Source organism: Marmota monax, unplaced genomic scaffold (genome assembly GCF_021218885.2).
Source record: "Marmota monax isolate L192 unplaced genomic scaffold, Marmota_monax_Labrador192_F-V1.1 WCK01_AAM20220418_F8-fsc01601, whole genome shotgun sequence".
Classification (NCBI taxonomy): Eukaryota; Metazoa; Chordata; class Mammalia; order Rodentia; family Sciuridae; genus Marmota; species Marmota monax.
The window spans coordinates 15872-26598 of record NW_026692051.1 but is presented as its reverse complement, the minus strand read 5'-3'; the positions used below and the strand labels follow the sequence as shown (position 1 = coordinate 26598).

Sequence of the window (10727 nt, the reverse complement as noted above, 5' to 3'; positions counted from 1 at the left end):
AGCAAGTGGCCCACAGCTATGGCAAGATGAAGCTCTCTCTGGTAGCTGGGGTGCTGCACAGCAGCCCTGGCTGAGGATGAGGACAAGAAAGAGGATGTGGGTACTGTGGTTGGCATCGACCTGGGGACCACTAATTGCTGCATCGGGGTGTTCAAGAATGGCCACGTGGAGATCATCTCCAATGATCAGGGCAACCTCATCATGCCATCTTATGTGACCTTCATGCCTGTAGGGGAATGTCTGATTAGTGATGCATCCAAGAATCAGCTCATTTTTAATCCTGAGAACACAGTCTTTGAATGACCTGTCTGTGCAGCAAGAAAGACATCAAGTTCTTGCCTTTCAAGGTGGTTGAAAAAAAAAAAAAACTAAACCATACATTCAGGTTGATATTGGAGGTGGGAAAACTAAGATATTTGCTCCATAAGAAATTTCTGCTATGGTTCTTACTAAAATGAAAGAGATTGCTGAGGCTTATTTGGGAAAGAATTTTATCCATGCAGTTGTTACTGTACCAGAGTATTTTAATGATGCCCAGCAGCAAGCAACCAAAGATGCTAGAACTATTGCTGTCCTGAATGTTATGTGGATCATCAATGAGCCTACAGCAGCTGCTATTACTTATGGCCTGGATAAGAGGGAGGGAGAGAAGAACATCCTGGTGTTTGATCTGGGTGGTGGAACCTTTGATGTGCTTCTTCTCACCATTGACAATGGTGTCTTTGAAGTCATGGTCACTAATACTGATACTCATGGGGTGGAGAAGACTTCAACCAGCATGTTATGGATCAAACTGTACAAAAAGAAGACTGGCAAAGATGTTAGGAAAGACAACAGAGCTACCCAGAAACTCTGACATGAAGTAGAAAAGGCCCAGCGGGCCCTGTCTTCTCAACATCAAGCAAGAATTCAAATTGAGTCATTCTATGAAGGAGAAGACTTTTCTGAAACTCTGACTTGGGCAAAATTTGAAGAGGTAAACATGGACCTGTTTCGGTCTACCATGAAGCCTGTTCAGTAAGTACTGGAGGATTCTGACTTGAAGAAGTCTGATGTTGATGAGATTGTTCTTGTGTGTGGCTCTACTCAAATTCCAAAGATTCTGCAACTTGTTAAAGAGTTCTTCAATGGCAAGGAGCCATCCTGTGGCATAAACCCAGATGAGGCTGATGTATATGGTGCCACTCTCCAGGCTGGTGTACTCTCCAGTGATCAAGATACAGGTGACCTAGTACTGTTTGTAGTATGTCCCCTGACACTTGGAATTGGAACTATGGGAGGTGTCATGACCAAGCTGATACCAAGGAACAATGTGGTACCCTCCAAGAAGTCTGAGATCTTTTCTACACCTTCTGATAATCAACTTACTGTTCCAATCAAGGTCTATGAAGGTAAATATCCCCTGACAAAAGACACCCATCTTCTGAGTACATTTTATCTCACTGGAATTCCTCCTGCTCCTCAGGGGTCCCTCAGATTGAAGTCACTTTTGAGATAGATGTGAATGGTATTCTTTGGGTGACAGCTGAAGACAAGTGTATAGGGAACAAAATTAAGATTACAATTACCAATGACCAAAATCCACTGACAACTGAAGAAATTGATGAGAAGTTTGCTGAGGAAGACAAAAGACTCAAGGAGTGCATTGATACTAGGAATGAGTTTGAAAGCTATGCTACTCTCTAAAGTATCAGATTGGAGATAAAGAAAAGTTGGGAGGCAAAGTTTCCTCTGAAGATAATGAGACCATTGAAAATGCTGCAGAGGAAAAGATTGAATGGCTTGAAAGCCACCAAGATGTTGACATTGAAGACTTCAAAGCTAAACAGAAGGAACTAGAAGAAATTGTTCAGCCAATTATCAGCAAACTCTATGGAAGTGCAGACCCTCCCCGGACTGGTGAAGAGGATACAGCAGAAAGAGAAGAGTTGTAGACAATGGTCTGCTAGTGCTGTAATATTGTAAATACTGGACTCAGGACCTTTCATTTGGAGACAATTGAGAGAACTTAAGTCTCGAATGTACTTGGAATCTTCACCTCAGAGTGGAGTTGAAAATGCTATAGCCCAAGTGGCTGTTTACTGCTTTCAATTAGCAGTTGCTCACATGTTTTGGGGTGGAGAGAGAGGAGGAATTGGCTATCTTAAAAACTGGATATAAAAACGTGGGTGAGGATGTGTGTTCACCTCAGAAATGTTCTATTTAATGATTTGGTCATGCACATCTCGTGTAGGAACGTTTTTCTACCATAAGTCACACCAATAAATGTTTGTTATTTAAAAAAAAAATACTAAAATGTTTGGAACTGTCATAAAATAAAAATTTATACAGATAAAGCTAAGGGAAAAAACACTATCAGAAGCATTAAAACCATCTAAAGCCAAATAACTAAACTATATAATTTAAATTATATTTATATATAATATATTATGTATTATGTATTATATATATTATATATTACATATTATAGAATTAAATATATATATATATATATATATATATATATATATATATATATGTCATTTATATATAATTATAATATAATCCATATATTTTATATATTATATTAATATAAATTAAACTATAATATAATAATCATATCATTATCTTATTAATAATAGAAATTATATTATCATATAATTCTATTACAATAAGTAATATAACACAAATTAATATAAATTTAGATATATTATATGATAATAATATGTTATATATAATAAAACAATATATATTTATATTTAGTTTATATATTATTATATGTGTATATAAAAATATGTACTCCATATGCTATAAATAATTTTTATTAAATATGTATAAATCGTATATATTTTTATATACATAAAATTTATATAATATATGATTTATATCATATATATACTTTACATATATATTTACATATTAATATATATAATTTATATATGAGTATATAAATATTTTATATATATAATTTATATAAATATATAATATATGAGTATATAACATAAAATATAATTGATATTATATATTATATTTAATTTATATTATATAAATTATGTAATACATAATATAATTATATATTAGTATTTATAATTTATATATATAATTTATATATATTATATGTATATATAATAAAATAATAATATATGTAATATAAATTAATATAAATGAGAATGTTATATGAATATTTCTATGTATTTTCTCTTGAGATCATCTGGGTTTTGTTAAAACCATTCCTTTTGGCCAGGAACAGGGTTGTATGCCTGTAATCCCTGTAGCTCCGGAGGCTGAGGCAGGTGGATCTCAAGTACAAAGCTAGCCTTAGAAATGGCGAGGTGCTTAGCAACACTGTCTATAAATAAAATTCAGAATAGGGCTGTGGATGCAGCTCAATGTTTCAGTGTTCCTGAATTCAATTCCCAGTACCAAAAAAAAAAAAATCCTATTGAATGAAATGTTTTTACTTATAAATCACTTCACATACTCTTTCTACCTGGACTATCAACCAGTGAAAACGTTTATGTCATTAGAATAGAGCAATAATTTATTTAAGTTCATTTTGAGAGTATAGTAAGTCTCATTGTTTGCAATTTGAGAAATGTAGATGACTGAATGTGTTTCACTTATAAAATACTCAGTTTTTATAAACTAATTCATTCCTGTTATTTTCTGGGTTTCATCATCTTGCCTAAAATAGGATGTAAAAGGGACAAAAATAAAATAGCCTTCTTTTGTATGTTTGAACTATATTGTGAGTCAATGTTTTTGTATGATCATATTATACTTGATAAAAAAATTATATGTGCAGGTTTATACATACATTATTATATGTAAATTATTTCAAGTACATCAAGTAATTGTGGCTTCTCTGAAATTGTTGCCTCTTGGAGTATGATACCTTAAGATTATTAACTATTGACTCAGTGGTCAACACCTGGGCTCATCACTTGACAATAATATGAAATGGGTTTTAGGGCATGCTGTTTTATAATTCTCCATAATATTAAGGAGTAAGGAGAAATGAACAAATGGCGGTTTTTTTATACTAAAGCCATTTTTTTAGCCTTCCTTACAAAGTACAAGAATCATATTGGGGGCTGGGGATGTGGCTCAAGCAGTAGCATGGTCACCTGGCATGCGTGCAGCCCGGGTTCAATCCTCAGCACCACATACAAACAAAGATGTTGTGTCTGCCAAAAAATAAACAAATATTAAAATTTAAAAAAAAATCATATTGGTTTGAACTTAAAAGTAAAATCGGAGCTAGCATTTATTGAGCTTCTTTTGTGTATTTAGACTTTACCAAGTTGAAATTTCACAGCAACCTATAATGGGTAAGTAAGCATTTTATAATTCCTGTGTTACAGGTGAGGAAACTGAGGCTTAGCTAACTGACATGTCTTTAGTTTCCAGAGATGCAGCAAGCAGATCCAAATCTCAAATACAAGACTGTCAAATTTTGATTAGTGCTTCTTTTTTTTGGGGGGGGAGGTGCGTACCAGAGGTTGAACACTTAAGCACTTGGCCACTGAACCAAATCCACAACTTTATTTTGTAATTTATTTAGAGATAGGGTCTCACTGAATTGCTTAGCACCTTGCTTCTGCTGAGGCTGGCCTTGAACTTTCAATCCTCCTGCCTCAGCCTCCCAATGGGATTACAGATGTGCACCAGTATGCCCGGGTGGTTAGTGCTCTTATTGAATGTGATTACTGAATAATAGCAGGAAACACTGAATGATAAAAAATGCATCTTTCGATGATTTTATTGTAAAATACACATAAAATTAGCCATTTGAACTATTTTGAAGTGTACAGTTCAGGAACACTAAATATATTCACATAATTCTGCAACTATACTCAAGGGTCCATTTCCAGAACTTATTCATCATTGTGTGAGAAAACTTACTTACATTTAAACTCCTTCAGTTTTAAGACGTGGATACAACCCAGTCAAACCTCACAAATAGAGTTGCACTTTCATGTCCTTCCGGGGATTTTGTTCAGCTTGGAGCCTTCAGCCTGAATATTCCAGCTTCCTGGAGGCACTGAAGCAAAGTGTCTCTGGAGAAGGGGTTGCTGTTTCTAGAGTACCCAGAGCATACACAGTGCCCTGCTACCAATACTGTGGCAGAAATTGTTCATTGGAAAGTTGTTTTAGGACACTTGGAAACAAATGTGAACAAGGGAAAGGGCATGATGGAGATTCCTGTTAGAGCTGCCAGGCCACAAGAAAGCTTTGTGCAAAGCATATTGTTCATGTTTATGAGAAGTATTTTTACATGCTGAGAATTTCAGGAGAATTTATGAGTATTTTAAACTACTTTTAATGTACAGTGTTGGTATGAATATATATGTAGACAATTCAGTGAATATCTGTAGTTTGGCAAAGTTTCATTCACCATCAGTATGGAGTAGTGTGTCCTATTCCTGGATATGGGCCACTAACAGAAATTAAGATCTCTTTAATAATGAAGTGAAAAGTGGAAGGGCTTAAGAATAAAAAGGTATAAAAGATCTTCATGGATAAAATTTTAGACCACATCAGAAATTAGAAGCCTCAATATTGTAAAAACATTCATTTAACTTACATTTATGGATTCAATATAATCCCATCCAAAATATTTTTGGATAATTTGAAAATTAAAGACATAATGCTCCATTACCTCTAACCACTTGAGTGTGTACTTAAACAGTGACACTCCTTTTAACCATAGTATATACATCAAATTCTGGACATTAGCATGATTACACCTAACCCACAGATTGAATTCATATTTTGGTAATTGCCCCAATAATGCTGCTGTCTTCAAGCATCACAATCTATGATCACATGGTGCATTTTGTTGTTTTATCTCTTTGGTCTCCTTCCATCTGGAATACTTTTTTGGTCTTTTCATTCATGATCTTGACACTTTATGCGGAGCATAAGCCAAATTGGTTAGTGTTGCTTGCTCAGTTTGGGTTTCTGTAATATTTCTCATGATTAGATTTGGGATATACATTTGTGTCATAAATATCCGAAATGATGATTGATTCTTTTCATTGTATCATACTAGAAAATTCACAGTGATTATTTGTCCCCTTACTGGTGATGTGGTCTTTGGCCACTAGGTTAGGATAGTATCTACAAAGTTATTCCATTGTAAAGTTAGTAATTGAGGAGATTCCTGGAGACCATGAAATGTTCTAATTCCTACTGAATTGCTGACAGCTAGTTTGAGTCTGTTGACAATTCTTTCCTGAATCAGTTACTATTTTGATTTCCAGGTGGTGAGTCTACCACTTCTGCTTTGATATCCTATAGTAAAGAAGAACCTTCCCTTCTCTATGTTTTTATTCATTTATATCACATTAGGCTTCTGGGTTCTCATTTTACTTAAGTAGCTGATAATATATCATTTATTTTCATGCTGAAAATTTCCCAGATTTTGTCTGTGGGAATCTTTTTACACTATCTTCTAACTCCCTTCAACATGTCTACATGTCTTTTTGGATTCTTCCTTATTTTTGGTACATCAAAATGTTACAAGGTTGTAACATTTTTGGTACATCAAGATGTTACAACAAGGTTGTAACATCTCTCCCTGTACAGGCCACCAAGGGAGAGAAAGGCTTGTGGAAAGCCGGTGGTGGCAGTTGAGGCTCTGAGGGTTTTTCCTGAGAGGCTGTTTTGTTTGGCGTGTGTGGTTCTAAAAATAAAGTTAGTTTCTTTTGACAAGTGGCTCCTGATTGTGCGCAGCCAGACTGCGGCATTTGGTGGCTCGCACGGGGAGCAACTGAGGGTAAGTGAACTGCTCGCCCCTGAGGGCATGGCGAGAGGATGGGTAGCCATTTTAAGATTCTTCTTTTGTTATTTTGTTTCACTTTTGTTTTAAGTTGCCTGTCCCTGGAGATGTGTAAGATGGAAGAAAAACCGCTCACATCTGAGGAACAGATAGGGAGAAAGGACGGATGGACATTTCAGGAGGCTATTATAATGATTTTGTGTTGTTCCAATTTTGTTTCACTCAGTTTCAGTTTTGTTAGGTGTTATCTTGTTGGGTTGTATTATAGCAGAAATACGGGATCAGAAATTAGTAAAAAACAAACTGAAAGAGTGTTAAGTAAATTGTTAGAGGAAGGAGGCATCTCAGTAAAATCAAGAACAATCAGGGCATACGTTGATAAAATACAAAAATGTAGCCCATGGCTTTTTAAGGAGGAGTTCTTAAATATATCACAATGGAACCATCATGGTGAAGATTTAAAAAGAATAGAAAAGCAAAGCCCAGGGACTCTGCCAGTTGGCACATTGCCATTGTGGACATTGGTATCTTGTTTGCTTAGTCCAAAGCCTTTAGTTCAGACAAAGGTAGAGGAAGAAGAAGACATAATGATTCAAGTAAAAGAGAAGGTCTCTCAAGTTAGTCAGACAGAGGAAAAGATTCAAGTAAAAGAGAAGGCCTCTCAAGCTAGTCAGACAGAGAAAGAAAGTGTAAGACAGAAAAAGCCATCAGGGGGAAAGTTACAACAGGAGACTGCTACTAACACCTTTCTATCACCAGAGGACATAAGTGTCCAACTAACAAGGCCACCTCCATATGCTGGGAGGTCCCCAACCCCCGCAGTTGATAGTTGGGATCCTGAGACAAGATCTCAAATATTAACATGCCCTGTATTTGAGGCAGGAGGGCAGCGATTTTACCAAGTTTTAAATTTCAAAAGAGTGAAGCAGCTAAAAGAGGCTGTAACAACCTATGGTCCTCAAGCACCCTTCACTATAAGCATGGTCGAATCCATTAACAACTTGAACATGACGCCAGCAGATTGGGCTAGTATGTGTAAAGCTGTGCTAAATGGAGGACAATACCTGTTATGGAAGGTTGCCAATGAGGAATTTTGCAAGGAGACGGCTAGGCAAAATGCAGCAGCTGGTTATCCTCAGAGAAATCTAGAGATGTTGTTAGGAAAGGGACCTTATGAGGATCAGCAGCAACAAATTGCATATGATCCTGGCGTATACGCACAAATTGCTGCAGATGCAATTAAGGCATGGAAGCCTTTACAAGGACATGGAGGTTTACAAGGTCAATTATCTAAGGTAATACCAGGAGCTAATGAACCTTATGCTGAATTTGTAGATAGGCTTATTCAAACAGCTACCAGAGTTTTGGGGAATACAGAACAAGCAATGCCATTACTAAAACACCTGGCTTATGAGCAAGCGAATCGTTGGTGCAGAGATATCATTAGACCATGGAAACATGAAGATTTAAACACATATATTAAATTATGTAGAGACATTAATGAACAAGAGCAAGTCGTGGCAGCTGCAGTAAAACAGGCTTTAGATGCCAGGCCAAGAACATGCTACAATTGTGAACCAACAGGACATTTTAAAAGGAATTGCCCCATTGGAGGAGGGTTTAACAAAACTAGTATCAAAGGAGTAGAATACCAGGTATTTGCCCACGATGCCATAGAGGGAGACATTGGGCTAATGAATGCCGTTCTCAAACCACCATAGAGGGTACTCCATTATCAAAAAATGAACAAGGACCAGGTGTTTATCCACGATATCATGGAGAAAGGCATCGGGCTCCATTGCCAAAAAATGGACAGGGGGCCCAATGCTCCAGGGCCCAAAACCACAAATATATGGAGCACTGGAGGAACCCAGCAACCCCATCAGTGTAGTGCCCAGGACACATTGTCCATCAGATCCCTCATCAGACAAACCAGAGGGAGCGCAGGGTTGGACATCTGCGCCTCCGCCAGAGCAGTACTAACTCCAGAGATGGGAGTTCAAATCATTCCCACAGGGGTGAAAGGACCTCTTCTCAAAGGAACAGTAGGCTTCTTATTGGGACGCAGCTCTTCTACTCCAAAAGAACTTATGATAAGTCCTGGGGTAATTGATCCCAATTATGAAGGTGAAATAAAAATTATAGCCAGTTCTCCAAAGGGTATATCAGTAATTTCACCAGGAGATAGAATAGCACAGTTACTAATAATACCCAGCCTACATGATAAAATTTCCAGTCGTACTGTAGAAAGAGGTTCCAAGGGATTAGGCTCCACAGGTGTAGATTGGGCTATGCTTTCTTTAAATTTAGACTCTCGCCCCATGCTAAAACTAAATATTCAAGGACATGAATTTAATGGGCTACTGGATACAGGTGCAGACCTTAGCATCATCTCTCGTCAAGAATGGCCAAAACATTGGCCATTACAACAAGCCACTCAAACGCTTCGAGGCCTAGGAGTGGCAACTAATCCCCATAGAAGTGCAATGGTATTAGATTGGAAGGATCCTGAAGGATGTGAAGGAAATATACAGCCATATGTATTTGATCATCTTCCCATAAATTTATGGGGACGAGATGTCCTAGATCAATTAGGTTTGACATTAACAAATAACATCAATCAAAATGCACCCACTATTATGACTAGACAAGGATTTAGGAAAGGAAAAAGATTAGAAAAACAAGAACAAGGTATAGCAGCACCAATACAAATAGATAAAGGAAGAGACAGACATGGGTTGGATTTTCAGAAAGGGCCACTGAGACAATAAAAATTACTTGGAAATCAGAAAGACCAGTATGGGTTCCTCAGTGGCCCCTGACTAAAGAAAAGATACAAGCAACCCGGGACCTGGTCAAACAACAATTAGCAGAAGGACATATACAACCTTCTGTATCTCTCCATAATACTCCCATTTTTGTCATCAAAAAGAAATCTGGTAAATGGAGATTATTGCAAGATTTAAGAGCCATTAATAATGAGATGGTTATTATGGGACCTGCTCAATCAGGGATTCCTCAGTTGTCTGCTTTGCCAAAAACCTGGTATGTTTTAGTTATAGATATTAAGGATTGTTTTTTTCCAATTCCAATTCATCCTGAGGATAGTCCACGTTTTGCATTTACTATCCCTGCACTGAATCATGAAGGTTCTGATCAGAGATATGAATGGAAAGTACTCTCTCAAGGGATGGCTAACAGCCCAACTATGTGTCAAATTTATGTTAACAAAGTAATCCAGCCACTTAGAAATCAAAATCCTGAACTACAAATATTTCACTATATGGATGATGTATTATTAGCACACAAAGATAAAAACACATTGCTAGAATGTTATGCCACACGTACAAACTTATTAAAAAATTATAATCTAGACATAGCAGTAGACAAAGTACAATTAAATTTTCCAAATAATTATTTAGGAGTTCTATTATCCTCAACCATGGTCTGTCCACCAAAAATTCAAATACGAGTAGATCAACTCAAATCACTTAATGACTTTCAAAAGTTATTAGGACACTTAAATTGGATAAGGCCTTATTTAGGTATACCAACAGGAGAGTTGGGACCTTTATTTGATATCCTAAAATGTCAATCAGATCCAAATTCACCCCGAATGTTAATGCCTGAAGCAAGAAAGGCATTAAAATTCATTGAAACATATATGGAAAATATGCATTTGGATAGAATTGATATAAGTTTGCCTATATTATTTATTGTACTACCAACAAAAAGTATTCCTACAGGAGTATTTGGGCAAGAAGGTCCATTATTATGGATACATTTATCTTATTCTCCTAACACTATTCTTACTAGGTATCCTGAGGCTGTAGGACAATTAATACTCAAAGGAATAAAAGCAGCGAAGGGAGTGTTTGAAATTTCTCCCAATAAAATTATTACTCCATATACTATGAATCAAATTGATGAGTTAGCTAATGAGTTAAATACTTGGGCAATAATC

At 36.4% G+C, this 10727-nt stretch overlaps 1 pseudogene; it reads left to right on the top strand.

Moving 5' to 3' along the window:
* The first annotated feature begins 26 nt into the window (after positions 1 to 26).
* On the top strand, positions 27 to 1971 carry LOC124099281 (endoplasmic reticulum chaperone BiP-like; annotated as a pseudogene).
* The last annotated feature ends 8756 nt before the right edge of the window (positions 1972 to 10727 follow it).